At 37.9% G+C, this 15,952-nt stretch overlaps 1 protein-coding gene and 1 long non-coding RNA gene across 4 annotated transcripts in view; one reads left to right on the top strand and one right to left on the bottom strand.

The window, feature by feature from the left end:
- The window catches only part of il1rapl2 (interleukin 1 receptor accessory protein-like 2), a 761,422-nt gene that overhangs the window by 571,139 nt on the left and 174,331 nt on the right, over positions 1-15,952 (top strand). The window lies entirely within an intron of this gene.
- On the bottom strand, positions 12,914-13,390 carry LOC133553446 (uncharacterized). Its single transcript, XR_009806914.1, has 3 exons — positions 13,371-13,390; positions 13,204-13,272; positions 12,914-13,009 (listed from the first exon to the last, which is right to left on the bottom strand). It is a non-coding gene; the product is annotated as an uncharacterized LOC133553446 (long non-coding RNA).

Genomic DNA, 15,952 nt, shown 5'->3' with positions numbered 1-15,952 from the left:
AATCCGGCGTGTTGGTCAGCTTTAGGGGCATGTAGAGTTGGGTGTCATCAGCATAACAGTGAAAGCTAACACCGTATTTGCGTATGATGTCACCTAGCGGCAGCATGTAGATGCTGAAGAGTGCAGGGCCAAGGACCGAACCCTGGGGAACTCCACACGTTACCTTAACGTAGTCCGAGGTCACATTGTTATGGGAGACACACTGCATCCTATCAGTAAGATAAGAGTTAAACCAAGACAGGGCTAAGTCTGACATACCGATTCGTGTTTTGATACGTTCAAATAAAATATTATGATCGACGGTATCGAAAGCAGCGCTAAGATCGAGGAGCAGCAACATAGATGACGCATCAGAATCCATCGTTAGCAATAGATCATTAGTCATTTTTGCGAGGGCTGTCTCCGTCGAGTGATTTGCCCTGAAACCGGATTGAAAGGTTTCACATAGATTGTTAGACGCTAAGTGTTCATTTAACTGCTCCGCAACAATTTTTTCGAGGATTTTTGAAATAAAGGGAAGGTGAGACACCGGTCGGTAGTTTACCATGAGGTCAGGATCGAGGTTAGGTCTTTTAAGAAGAGGATGAATAACCGCTTTTTTGAATGCTAGGGGAACAGTGCCCGAGGAAAGTGATAAGTTTATAATATTTAGCACTGATGGACCTAATAATACAAAGAGCTCCTTGATCAGTTTCCCAGAAAGAGGGTCAAGTAAACATGTTGTTTGTTTTATTCCATTTACACGTTGTAACAATTCTTCTAATGTTATTTCCTCAAAACGAGAGAAACTATTTTGGAGGGCAGTATCCGCCGTATATACAATCGTGTCAGTGTTAATAGAACCCCGTTGTAGCTGGGACGCATTGTCTTTAATCTCCTTTCTAATGACTTCAATTTTCTTACTAAAGAATTGCATAAAGTCATCAGCTGAGTGGGTGGAGCTACTGGAAGGAGTCCCTTGTTGGGTTAGCGATGCTACCGTACTAAACAAAAATTTAGGATCGTTTTTATTACGGTGGATGAGATTTGAGTAATAATTAGCTTTAGCTAAGGTAAGCATGCGTTTATAAGTTATTAAACCATCACTAAATGCTTGATGGTGCACCTCAAGTTTAGTCGTGCGCCATTTGCGTTCCAGCTTTCTGCATAATAATTTCTGAGCTCTAGTTTCTTCTGTAAACCACGGGGTGCGCTTTTTTGGAGCCTTTTTTAACTTTAGCGGTGCTATGTTATCAATGGTTTCGCGCAGGGCGTCGTTAAAGTTGTTAGTGAGGTTATCAATAGAGCCCACATACTTTGGGAATGGTGCCATTACCGAGGGCAGTAGGTCAGCAAGAGTTGTCGTTGTGGCCGTATTAATGTTGCGGCTGCTATAGCAGTTATTATTATTATTAGTTTGACGAACATGCGTCTGAACCTCGAATTTTATAAGGTAATGATCGGACAATACTTTAGTATACGGGAGTATCGTAACTTTGGAAGCGGTGATACCCCTGACAAGCACTAGGTCTATCGTATTACCGTTGCGATGCGTGGGTTCATTTATTATTTGTGTGAGACCACAGCTATCAATTATACTCTGGAGCGCTACGCACGGTGGGTCCGATGGGGTATTCATGTGGATATTAAAGTCCCCCATTATGACTATATTATCGGCGTGTGTCACTAGATCAGCAACGAACTCTGAGAATTCATTGATAAAGTCCGAACAGGGCCCTGGGGGGCGGTAGATAACAGCCAGGTGTAGAGGCAGCGGTGTGACAGACCTCATAGTAAGCACCTCAAACGATTTATATTTATTATTTATGTTAGGACTAAGGTTAAAGTTTTCGTTGTATATTAGTGCGACCCCCCCACCCCTTTTAAGCGGACGGGCAATATGCGCATGTGTAAAGTTAGGAGGACATGCCTCATTTAGCGCAAAAAAGTCGTTTGGTTTAAGCCAGGTTTCGCTGAGACCGATGACGTTAAGATTGTTGTCTCTGATGATATCATTAACTAACAACGTTTTGGGAGACAATGATCTTATGTTTAAAAACCCTACATTATAGGTAGTGGGCTGTTTTAGGGAATTTTTGATCAAATTATCCGTAGTAGCAATATTAATAATGTTGTGTTTATTATGCCCAGTGCATTCAGTATAATTACGACCATATCTAGGAATTGATACGACGGGAATGTTCCGATTGTTTGATTGTTGCTTTGATAAACTGCACGCATCATGGTTAGCCTCCTCAGTAACGGGGATTTTCCGATTGTTTGTTTGTTGCTTTGATAAGCTGCACGCATCATAGTTAGCCACCTCAGTAAAACACATGTCCAACTCTGAAACACTCAAAGCAGAAAAAACTTGTTCTAATTTAACTGACTCCTTACCCAGACCAGTAGTCTCGCATTTTCCATCTAAATCCGTCTTCAGGGTGGAGGGAAGTGGTGTACTGTGGGGATTAGCCTTCTGCTTTGTTTTTATGTATTTCTTTATATAGGTGCAGTATTTTATCTGTTATTGTATTATATCCCAGAATAAGTAGTATGATTACATTTGCATATGTTTTTTTTAATGCACATGTATTTCAATCGTATAATTTAGTCAGACACCCACGTAAAATTACTGTAATTTATTATTACTGCCGTAAAATATCAGCTGGACTTGCATCCTTTTTCAAACTTATCGATTGCCCCCAAGTTTTGATTAGATCTGTCATATATATATATAAAAAAAAAAACAGCTGAAATTGTAATGACTGTTCGGCATCGTGGTGCCGGGTTCGATTCCTTCGAGGATGCGTGAAACGTGAACACAACAAAGGTAAGATCTTAAAATATTTATTTAACAAAAAGGGAGCTCTGAACAGAAATACTGGAGCTAATAAAAAACAAACCAAAATCGCTAATATGAGAACTAGGATATACAAACAGAAAACTAGACTTTGCACGATGGCACAAAATGTAAAAACAAAAACAATTAGCATGAGAGCTAAGAAAAGGCAGGTGGCTTAGCATATGAGCTAGCGAGAATACACATACCAAAATAAGCAGTCGTCACTTGTTGCATGTGGGCAAAATTTTATGGACCCAGACTGAACAAAGAAAAGACAAAGGCTTATATAGGAGGGTGATAATTAGTAGCAGGTGTGCGGGGACTGAGACTAGCAGGTGGACTGATGAGTAACCATGGTGACAAAGCAAACATGAAATAAGGAGTCGGATGGAGAGATATACAAAATGGAAAAATAAATATGTGTAGATCCGAGCAGCGGATTGCAACAGGAAATATACAATATTGTACATACTCGAGAGAGTGCCTTCCAATGTAATTGTAGACAGAAACGCTGCTCCAAAATAATGCATTCAGACACAATTTATAGAGTGGCCTTTCAGACTGTCCTGTGTGTTTAAGACCACTGGATTAAATTCAACATATTAATATATGACATTAATAAGTGTCAGTTTAAAGAGCTAGCTGGGCCTCTGGCTTAGTTGTAATACTCGTTCAGAATGAGAAAACAGTCTTTAAAGGTCATACTCAGTCTGGGAAGGTTATAGAAAGTGTTGTCATATTTCGTCTATGATTGTAATTTTAATATTTCCAGACATGTATTAATGCTGTTATTCATGCATAGTTGTTACCGCTGTCGCCTCCCAGCAAAAAAATTGCTCTTGAGTATTAGTTGGAAATCTTGACCCAAGCCTGGGCGCGTTATAACAAATTATATATAACCAATTAAGAATCTAAAACTAAATAGTTTTGGTGGACATGTTCGGGAAGTTATGGATTTTTTTTTTTGCTCTACACTGAGAGAGATGGAATATCGACCACAACAAAAGAAAAACTGTACATTAATTTATGTAATATTTGAGTGAGTGAAATAGGTATTTGATCCCCAAAGGGTTCATATTATCTCCTTTTCAGGGGCTTTTGGAACTAAATTGGTAACAAGTCGGGTTCAATAATAAGTTTCTTAGAAAAAAATAGTCCATAAATCTCTATATGTATTACTCTATTCACTTTGACTTGATGGTGTTGCATTGCCAACACAAATTTCAATCTGATTTCACTTGTAGACAGAAATCCTCACAAGACCAGGCTGAGTGATACAAAACTTCCATTGGATTTTTTATTTATGGAGCAAGTGTTTTTGCAAGATTATCCACACAAATGTCATGTTACTTAATAGAAAAAAATAATGTGATGGAATCTCTGCAAGACACATGGAGGGTAATATATTTCACCTGCATTTGTACTGCTGTGGTCATCTTCTACAGCAGTGGTTCTCAAATGGGGGTACGCGTACCCCTGGAGGTACTTGAAGGTATGCCAAGGGGTACGTGAGATTTTTAAAAAATATTCTAAAAATAGCAACAATTCAAAAATCCTTTATAAATATATTTATTGAATAATACTTCAACAAAATATGATTGTAAGTTCATAAACTGTGAAAAGAAATGCAACTATGCAATATTCAGTGTTGATGTTGTAAGCACAACACCAATGGCGCGCAATTTGCAAAATGCGGTTTAATGTCAAATCAAATCAAATCAAATGTTTATTGGATTCATCACTATACGGTGTACATCCACGACAGAACTACTGACTAAACTACTACCACAACTTGGTTTAGTATTTATAAAATATAATAATGCAGTGTTACTTGGACTTGAAATAGGCCACCCGGCCTGAATCCACACTTGGTAGTAGTTTAGTCAGTAGTTTAGTCACTGTATAGTGATGAATCCTAATAAACATTTGATTTGATTTGATTTAATTTGACATTAAATTTGGAAAATGCGGTTGCGCATTTTGCAAACTGCGCGCCATTGGTATTGTGCTTACAACATTGACAGCTAGATTTTTTGTGGACATGTTCCATAAATATTGATGTTAAAGATTGCTTTTTGTGTGAAGAAAGGTTTAGAATTAAGTTCATGAATCCAGATGGATCTCTATTACAATCCCCAAAGAGGGCACTTTAAGTTGATGATTACTTCTGTGTAGAAATCTTTATTTATAATTCAATCACTTGTTTATTTTTCAACAAGTTTTTAGTTATTTTTTTTATCTTTTTTTCCCCAAATAGTTCAAGAAAGACCACTACAAATGAGAAATATTTTGCACTGTTATACAATTTAATAAATCAGAAACTGATGACATAGTGCTGTATTTTACTTATTTATCTCTTTTTTTCAACCAAAAATACTTTGCTCTGATTAGGGGGTACTTGAACTAAAAAAATGTTCACAGGGGGTACATCACTGAAAAAAGGTTGAGAACCACTGTTCTACAGTATACATTTGTTATGGCCATGAATGTCATATTAATTGAAAGCCCTTGTTTGAGTTTGAGTTTGAGTTTATTTCAAACATGCAAGCATACAACCTGATACATCACAATTTCCAGTTGCTCTTTTCAACATGTTCGAAAAGTAGTAGGAAGAAGCAGAGCTTATTTAATCCTACTCCTTTTCTTTTACATAACAGTTGCTAAAACTTTTGTTCACTTCCTGTTCTCAATGTATTCACAATATACTCCATAAGTAATCCCAATATTGTTGATTTTATTTGAGCTTGTCCTCTTTTTCCTGGGTGAAATTCGCAATGATTTCTAAAAAAAAAGAATTGGGTCCACAGTGTAATATTTGTCCTAGGATTTTTTTTAAAATCTACACGGGGTCAGAATTACAGATGGGGTATTTTACCTTGACGTGGCCAAGTACATAAGACCTGTTAAGTTATTCTTTGTGGTTGTGATGGATTACAGCTGATCCCAGCAGACACAAGACATAAACTATGTTGAGAACTTGTTGAATTAGGTCCTGATGTTGAGCAACATAAACATCCATCCATCCATTTTCTACCGTTTGTCCCTTTCAGGGTCGCGGGGGGTGCTGGAGCCTATTTTAGCTGCATAACGTTAGTAAATCAGACCCATACTGTAGCTAACAGACACATTTAATGAAGAAGGCAATGATACTACTGTATTAGCAGAGAAAAATAGTGGTGGAACATGATGGCGCAGCATCTTCACTTAATCACCTTTCACACTTCTGACTGCCTTATCATATATGCCTGCCTAGAACTGGCACAGTTTTCAAAGCCACCTTTAATTTGTGGTCAAAAGCCTTACAAACATTTAGGAACATTTCTGGTCCTTTGATGGTTCCATGAAGGTGCGGAAATTTGAGAAAGCACCAATATCCACATGCAAGCCTCGTTTTACACATTCATATATTAATGATAAGAACATAACGTGTTCAGAAAAATGCTTCCAGGCATGTAACTAATCTTATAGTCAAACTCATGTTCTTTTTTTTTGATACGCTAATTTCCCACCAAGGCAACATTCCAACAATGATCTAATCTTTTTTGGAAAAAAAAATTGTATGAATGCTGCTTATTTTCCTGTTCAACTAGATGCTCCCAATAAACATGTGGCAATGAGACAAACACATATACTCTATTTCAATAAAAATAAATTAACCTTTTTGGGATTATGAGTCCATCAAATGCCAGATTTTCAAATAAATGTGAAAATAAGGTAAAATTACTTTAGTCATCAAAACCCGACTGGAATTTTTTACCACAGCAGTTTAATGTCATCTATACATCGATCCTATTTTCCTACCATAACATCTCTTGTTGATGTCTTCACCGGTCTTCCTTTCCTTCTTTATCCCCTGCGGCTTCTATCTTATTCCTTGTTTTTCTCTTCAATCATAGCATCCGTCTCTCAGCGAGCTGCAGCAGGACAGATAAAATGTTGGACAGATGTTATGTAGAAGTTTTGCCCTGGGTAGCTTGATTAAATAAGAGCCGTGTGTATTCGGCAGTGTGTGTGTGTGTGTGTGTGTGTGTGTGTGTGTGCGCGCTGCCTTAGGTGACCACAACTACTAGAGGAACCTAGAGGAAATATGAAATGCCTCAAGTTGTTTCCAGTTCATGCCTTTGCTTTACCCAGCTGCAGCTTTGTGTGTGTGTGTGTGTGTGGGTGTGTGTGAGACAGAGAGGGAGAGAGAGAGAGAGAGAGTACTGTTTTCTAGTTAGTTCCTGCTCAGAGCAAAATAAGCTTTACCATCTGTTCATAGTTTGTCTATATATGGGTGATTTAATGATGCACATAAGACATGAACTATTTTACATCCATATCACTCTAATATTGCAACACTCTGTGAGATCAAACTATAAAGTGTATGCATGCATGTTTTAGGCTGCTACAATGCGTGTGTTAACCTTTCAAAGGCTTAGTGGCCACATGCGTGGACAGTACCTTTTAGCTCTTATTTCCAAAATTGTGTACACTACTGAATTGGGGTGTTACGAAAAGCTTGCCAAAAAAACAGCTTGGGCCTTTAGAGGTTTTCAATGCACAACCCAAATTTTTGTCCAACTGTTTTGCCGGTCCTTAAACATCTACTTTGAAGTGACCTGTATCTGAAATCAGTTCATGTTTATTTACATGTGCTAAACACCTACACGGGCTTGTATTGCAGAGCAGGATTCGTGCTTACCCAGGATAAGCTTGAGAATTGAGCCACAACATGCAGTTTTACAACACTGGTTAATGTTTTAGCAGAATATGTTGCCATGGTAACTCATGTGCCAGAGCAGGCTGGAATAGTGGCATTAACAGTTCTGGACACTGACCAATCAATTGTCTCTGGGGCGGTTTAGCTCGGTTGGTAGAGTGGCCATGCCAGCAACTTGAGGGTTGCAGGTTCGATTCCCGCTTCCGCCATCCTAGTCAATGCCGTTGTGTCCTTGAGCAAGACACTTTACCCACCTGCTCCCAGTGCCACCCACACTGGTTTAAATGTAACTTGGATATAGGGTTTCACTATGTAAAGCGCTTTGAGTCACTAGAGAAAAGCGCTATATAAATATAATTCACTTCACTTATAATTCACTTCACTCTGAAAATGATGTCGTCTTCTTTGATGTCATCTACGGATCAACACAGACATTCCTAGAAAATTAAAATCAATGACATGCAGGTAGCTGCCGAAACTTTTTTGATTTTTTTCCCATGATTTAAATGAGAAAATGTGTACTTTTGTTGTTGGAATGACTGTCTCTTTTCTGACAGCTCGTATGCTTACATCGAGACACAGTGTCCATACAACAGGTGGTAGGCCATCAGGGCAAGCAAGGCCTTTTCTGGTTTAACATAATTTACGATCATTAATACACAAAAGTTAATTTCAGTTTTATTGTTATGTCCCTAAATATATAAAAGTATTCATCATATTCTCTTCTAGTCACATGAGGCTACTGTGTCGCTGTTTTTACGTTAGTTTATATCCACTCAGAATTCAGCTAATTCTGAGTGGATATGAAGTCTGCCGGAGTCCTTCTGAATCAACGATGCGGCGGTCTGTGCAATGTAGGTGAATGGGGAACATACAGTTGTAAATAGACAGTTGTAAAGCCAATCAGATTATGAGTTGTTGACAGTTGGCCTCCTAGGTTGCATCACGTTAAACCGTTGAACGTGATATACAGTCGTGGTCAAAAGTTTCCATACACTTGTAAAGAACATGATGTCATATCTGTCTTGACTTTCCAATCATTTCTACAACTCTTATTTTTTTTTGTGATAGAGTGATTGGAGCACAAACTTCTTTATCACAAAAAATATTCATGCAGTTTGAGTCTTTTATGAATTTATTATGGGTCTACTGAAAATGTGACCAAATCTGCTGGGTCAAAAGTATACATGCAGCAATTTTAATATTTGGTTACATGTCCCTTGGCAAGTTTCACAACAATAAGGCCCTTTTGGCAGCCATCCACAAGCTTCTGGCAAGCTTCCGGTTGAATTGTTGACCTCTCCTCTTTACAAAATTGATGCAGTTAGTTCAGCTAAATGTGCTGGTTTTCTGACATGCACGTGTTTCTTCAGCATTGTCCACACGTTTAAGTCGGGGCTTAAACTTATCTACTCGCCCTTTTTAACTTACGATGGCCGGGGATGTTTATTTGCTCTCCAAAGAAATATTGTCTTTTAGATCTTTTTTAACAAACGCTTCTCATAAACACTCTTATGTTAGTATTTTTGAAAGTGATTTGAGTGATCACTGTGTTTTTGCCACTGGTAGGGAAGCTAAGCTACCAAAAGTGAGGCCACAAATTATTCCTAAAGGGGAACTGCACTTTTGGTGGGAATTTTGCCTATTATTACGAAAGAAATGACGGCAGATGGATTTTTGAAAATATGTTTTTGCATTCTAATTCGTTAATAAGCGTAAATAAAAGTTTGTTTACAATGGAGCCAATGGGGGGCCCTCTATTTGGCCCATAAAACCCAATAAATTACCATTCAAATTGAGCTTTCAAAAGAATTTGATACGGTCGACCATATTATTTTGGCAGACGGACTGCACAGGATTGTTCTATCCCAGCATGCTGTAAAGTGGTTTTCTAATTACCTGTATGGTCGAACCCAATGTCTCCAGTTTGCTGGGTCCTCCCCGTCTTTCCTCACTGAATTAAAGGGTGTACCTTAGTGTTCCGTATTAGGTCCATTGTTGTTTCCCACATATGTAAACAATCTTTGTGATAGTCAGTTGGATGCTGCGTTACCTTTTTTTTTTGCAGATGACGCGGTCACATATTGTTCATAACCGCTCTCTCGCAAACTTTTCAGCTCCTGCAGTCTTGTTTTTGATTGTGTCCAGTCCCAGCTGAATCAGCTGAGACTAAAGCTCAATAAAGATTAATCAGGGTTAATGTTATATTCAAACAATTGCCTTTTAACATTCCAAAAATATCAACTGTTGATTGGGTTGACACGACATACAGACATATATACAAGTACTTGGGGATTTTTAATTTTCCTGAGGGGAAGTCTCCTGAAGGAATCAAAGTACTATCTATCTATCTATCTATCTATCTATCTATCTATCTATCTATCTATCCATCTATTGTTTTTGATGGGACCTTGTCCTTTAAATGACACATGGAAAAACTAGTGGCTAAAATTAAATTAAATAGTTGTTTTTTTTCCTATAGAAATAAGCCCTGTTTTTACTAACAAGTTAGGAAAAACTTCATTCTGACCACTTTAATGACTTTGCTAGATTATAGAGACTTAATTTTTATGAATAAACCTGACATTTATTTGAAAAAAAAAAAATGGGTACTGTCTTTCACTGTGCCTTGCGCTGTATTACTTGTTGTGGTTGACCACAATTGCACTTTGTATGCAATGGCAAACTTACCATAGTTGTCTGTCCACAGATTTTCGCGATGGATGTTTTTTATATACTGTATAAATCACTTCTTGGTCTGTTCCCACCTGTGTATGTTATTTTATGTGTAGAGACTCCAGTCACTACAGTTTGCGAGTCACAGGATAACCTTGCTGTGTTGGTTCCTAGTGGCAACACAAATCTTGGTAAAAAAGAAAAAAAAACCTTCAGATTTGTTCAGATCAAGCAACTATGAGCGGTACCCCTGGCTTCCGGCTTCCAATGGCCTCTGCAAATTGTGAGTTCAAATATATATATATATATATATATATATATATATATATATATATATATTTATTTTACAATTTTTTCATGCTCTTTCCGTGTGGAGTTTGCATGTTCTCCCCATGACTGCGTGGGTTCCCTTTGGGTACTCCGGCTTCCTCCCACTTCCAAAGACATGCACCTGGGGATAGGTTGATTGGCAACACTAAATTGGCCCTAGTGTGTGAATGTGAGTGTGAATGTTGTCTGTCTATTTGTGTACTCCCTGCAACCCCATAAGGGACAAGCGGTAGAACATGGATGATGGATGGACCTTACACAGTAAATTCTATAGTGTTAAATCAACACTTAAAGAGTTAAATTTAACACTACTCAAACATCTATTTGGCCCTAACCTGAGCTGGTGTTAAATTTACTCTTTCCATCCATCCATCCATCCATTTTCTACCGCTTATTCCCTTTCGGGGTCGCGGGGGGCGCTGGCGCCTGTCTCAGCTACAATCGGGCGGAAGGCGGGGTACACCCTGGACAAGTCGCCACCTCATCACAGGGCCAACACAGATAGACAGACAACATTCACACTCACATTCACACACTAGGGCCAATTTAGTGTTGCCAATCAGGTGCATGTCTTTCCATAGTGTTAAATTTATAGAGTTAAATGAACACTAAATAGAGTCAGAAATGTAACACTGTGGAGTGTTGTTCAACTTATTACTCTTGAGTAGTGTTGATAAATTACTCTTCTGTGGTGATAATTGTACACCAAGTTAAATGGTGTTGAAATAAAACTCTGATAAGGTTTGATAATACACTAATATGATGATTATTCACTCCGTTGCCGTGAAGAAAAAAATATTTGGTAAACAGTAAAAATGTGCTAAATATTGCAGTTTTTATAAAACCTCACACTATTTCTGAAAAAAAAAATGGTGCTCATTCTACTTGATTTACTCTTGTGCAGTGTCAAATTAAGTCTCACCAACTTTGTCTTGTAAATAGCAAGTGAGTGCAAAACACAGTAATATAATATCATACGTTTAGTAACCTTTATTTATTTGTCAGGCAGGACAATAAACTTTAGGGACAGAATACATAAAGGGTGACCTTAGGTCTGCATGAAATGACAATATGGGACAACATACAATGTGGAACATGATGTTCCATACGCCATTTGAACATCAAATGGTTTGGAGTAAGGCATGAATGTGTACATGTTGTGGAGCATTGTGTGGTATGATGTCGCAAACACAAACTGTGCTTTAAACAGTTCATCAAAAGCACCAAGAGAGGAGTGTGACCTGCAAGGTACAACATTCTTGTCGAGAATTATGAAGAACTCGTGGATTGTATTCTTCCTCACTCCAACAGCCAGGAGATAGGGTTGAGTACTGGTAATAATGGTGTCAAGATGTTCTAAGATGCTTTATCCAGTCTATGGAGAGAAGAATAAAAAAATCGACATGGTTGTGGTTATATAATAGAAATGATTATATAAGTTATTGAAAACTAAATATCCTTCATTAGAGAACAATACAAACCTTTTTGAAGACCACAAGATGCTTCTCAGCCCGGGATGCAGAAACTTCTCCTGGCCTCTTCCTAGAGCAGTCGGTGGGATCAAGTGTAAGAGCAGCAAAATCGATGAGAGGTTGCTGTCCCAACCTGAAACAGAAAAAGTTTGATTGCCTACTTCAAATGTGGACCAACAATTTAATTTAATATACTGCAAGGTCAGTGGCATTTTCATTACTATATATATATATATATATATATATATATATATATATATATATATATATATATATATATATATATATATATATATATATATATATATATATATATAAATAAAATATGGCACTTTAAAAACACCTGAAGAAGCTATTTTTTCCCCAAAAATCTTCTTGGTGAGGCCAAAAACTTTGGATTTTTGTTCTAATTATGGTTGCAAGTCCGCATTTTGAACATGCTTTCTCATTTAAATGAATGTATCCTTACAAACATCTTACCAAAGTCCACGTTCACTTCAGCCCCATCCTCAGGAGGGTCAGCTGCCATCAGGAGTTCCTCAAGCTCAAAGATGGAGGGAAGCTTTCTGCATTGTTGGAAGATCTTCTTTTTGAATGTGGTTGGCCACATCTCCAGAAACCTGCACGATTAATCCTCTCCAAACATTAGAACAAAATCCTGTTCAACCTGTAGTGGGAAGTTAGTTACCAATTTTAAAATTACACAGTAAACGACAGTTAAAATGTGCAATAGTTGTACAACATTAATACAGAAAATATTGATGAGATAATTACCAAGCCATTGATGTCTTTAAAACGAGGAAAATAAGATAGAATGTTGCTTGACTGCTGTTGGTCCAGGCCCATGTTATGCCGATGGGGAAATGTCAGCTTCATCTTTTTGATGACCATGTCCACATCAGCCGAACAGTGGCTTCCAAGACAGGACAATCTCTGGATGGAATTGGGTAACTCGTCCAACAGTTGGTCCTCCCGACTTGTCTTCATCAGATGGTCCTTCCGCCAAAGCTAACCAATATAGGGACATACGACTCATGACAATCACATACAGTTCAAAACCCTTTGTCAGCTGAATGTGACCCAACTTTTATGAACAAATGGTTTGGCTATTGGCTGAAAAGCATTGCAACAAATGCAACAAAACCAATAAGTGCTCATATGACTTCTATTCAATACATTTTTCAAGAATAATATCGGATTACCTCCAAATGATGATCGCCTTTCTTTAGCACTGCATCTCTGAATAGTTTTAATTCTCCATAAAAATGTTCCTGTAGGAGAATTGCAAAAATAGGCACAATTAGTCACAACATACTTTGGGACAACTCAAAATAAAGACAATAACAACAATTAAGAGTGTGTAACCCACATAGCCATTCTTGGAAAATGGGGCTCTGAGGTTGGGGAACAAGTTCACAATTCTTTGTGCATACATTTCCTTCACCTGTCTTGATGGAGATGTACTTTAAAAAAAAATTACATTCACGTTTATTCGTCATACACACGTTTTATAAGATGAAGTGAAATATTTATTACTTACTTTAGATTACTCTGAAATCTAAATAAGAACACATGTGCTAATCAAAACCAATAAACAGCTTACCCATTCTTCTCCGTCATCTCAGCTGCCAGTATATTCACCAATTTTCTTCTGCTCTGTTCTGTCAAGGACTTAGTTCGGTTGTATTCACTTATTATATATCGCTCTACCCGATTTCTTGGTAAGAATGGATTTCACCAGCTGAAATAATATCAAACCAAAATATAAAACCGTTTAAGAAATCTATATTTAGTACAATACAATGTTAAAATCTGGACAGAACTTAAACATAGCGCTCATACGATCCAATTTACGATCATTGTTTGAACCGCCTTCCGCCCGATTGTAGCTGAGATAGGCGCCGGCGCCCCCCGCGACCCCGAACGGGAATAAGCGGTAGAAAATGGATGGATGGATGTTTGAACCATTTGAATCCTTGTTCAATAGAAAGCATTAGTGCCTGTATGAAGTCTTACTTGCATAGCTTCAGAGTCCAGCCTCTGACGCTTTCTGGTAAGAGTGTCTTCAAGGATGATTTTGTCTGAGTCCGATGAACAAACGGATGTTGTGACTTTGGAGAGGTTACCATGGAGTCAGATTCTAACCACCATTGCAAAAAGGAGAAATAAGACATGTTGGACACAATTTGCTCATAAAACCACACCTAATCAATGGAGGATATTGGTTTACTTTAAAAACAAAATCTACTTAGCTTGATTATAAATAAAGATTTACCTCTTCTCAATATTGGAATAAAAATGTTAATATAGCTTACAAATTTAAAGCGGTAACAAACCTGTTTTGTATTTGATGGTTAGTACCCCAGTGGCTGGATCCTTCACAATTTCCTCAAAAACATCGTCATCCATCTCAGTCCCTGAACTGTCAACAACTTTGACACCTTCATTTACAGCTGGGACACCGAATTTGGCAAATGCTAGGAAACAGAAAAAAAGCAGAAATTGACAGGTCATTTGATATATTTTTTAAATGAGTTTCAAATCAGTTATTTTGAAGCAAAACATACAGCCAAAGTTGAAAGGCCCAGTCAAAACAAATACTGTATACACAAATATAAGAAAAATGATCATTAGAAAAACCTAATGACTTGACACTCCTATATATAATTTCAAATAGGGCTACCAAAAAAAAGGGCCAACAAATGTGAAATTGCACACTCAATTCAAAAAACACATACAATTAAACATGATTTATGATACCTGTAATCTTATCTGCATATCTTCACGCTGGTAAGCTAACAGGTGATTGTTTAGTAACCTCGCCATTAACAATGTAGAAGCAAAAATATTTACACACACACACCTCATGATTTTGTGCTCTGGCCACCCACGCTCAACAGTGCCTAGACCAGGGTTACTCAATATTTTTTTTGCCACATCTCCAGAGCATAACTATGTACAATTTACATATTAAATATTCCATTCCATATAATGTTTGAAATTGTCCCACATCCCTCACAAAAACGAAGTCTGAAGTGGCTAACATTTAAGCTAGCATTCAGTGGGTGACATTAGCCCTCTTAGAATACCATATTTTTTAGATACAAAACCGTACACAAATAGCTTCATTACATATTGAGCAACAATATAAAGTAAATTCTGACATGATGCTACAAATTACAAATAATAGATTTAGTAAGAGAGGAGAAGCAACTTACCACAGTCCTTAAACCAGGGGTGCCCATTACGTCGATCGATCTCGGAGGGTGTGTCAGTCGATCTCAAGCCAGGCATTAAAATATATACATAAAAATGAGCAATCATCAATCATACCAAGACTTCACTTTCGTCAGTTGTTTGACATTCTCGGCACCCGAGGATCTTGTGAGATGACGCTGGCTGCTGCGAGCTCATATTTAAGAAAAAAATCACTAACAGGGCGGACGCAGAGAAACACATTTTATTTCTAGAGACTCCGTACCTACTGTCAAAACTCTAAAGACCGACTGCACAGTTCCTGTCTTCACCATAAAAGACCTGTTTCATCCTGCCTGTGCTAACAAAATAAGAGTCTCAGAAAGCTAGCGTGCACAAGCTAGCAAGCTACGGAGTTTGATGCCAATGTATTTCTCCCCCGCCCTCAGCGACCGCTTTCTCACTTGCTTGCCCACCCGCACACTCACTGACGTCACTCACCTGCTGCCAGACATTAAAGGGCCACACACATATGCTACTCTCATAACAAAGTGTTTAAAAACGAGTATGCAAGTTGGACAAATGAGATGCCAAATCCAACCACTTTCATGTGGTATTGGACAGAAAGGAGGACTTTTTATTTCCTCCATTTGAAAATGCGGACGTTATCAGCACCTCTGTCTAATTCCAATAAATGCAAGTCATCAGAATCAAATACACCAATTTATATTCTTGTCTTCATGAAAGAAAGGAATC

The sequence above is a fragment of the Nerophis ophidion genome, linkage group LG05, assembly GCF_033978795.1.
Source record: "Nerophis ophidion isolate RoL-2023_Sa linkage group LG05, RoL_Noph_v1.0, whole genome shotgun sequence".
Lineage (NCBI taxonomy): Eukaryota > Metazoa > Chordata > Actinopteri > Syngnathiformes > Syngnathidae > Nerophis > Nerophis ophidion.
Note: the sequence above shows the minus strand (reverse complement) of the source record. Positions and strands in the feature narration are given on the sequence as shown.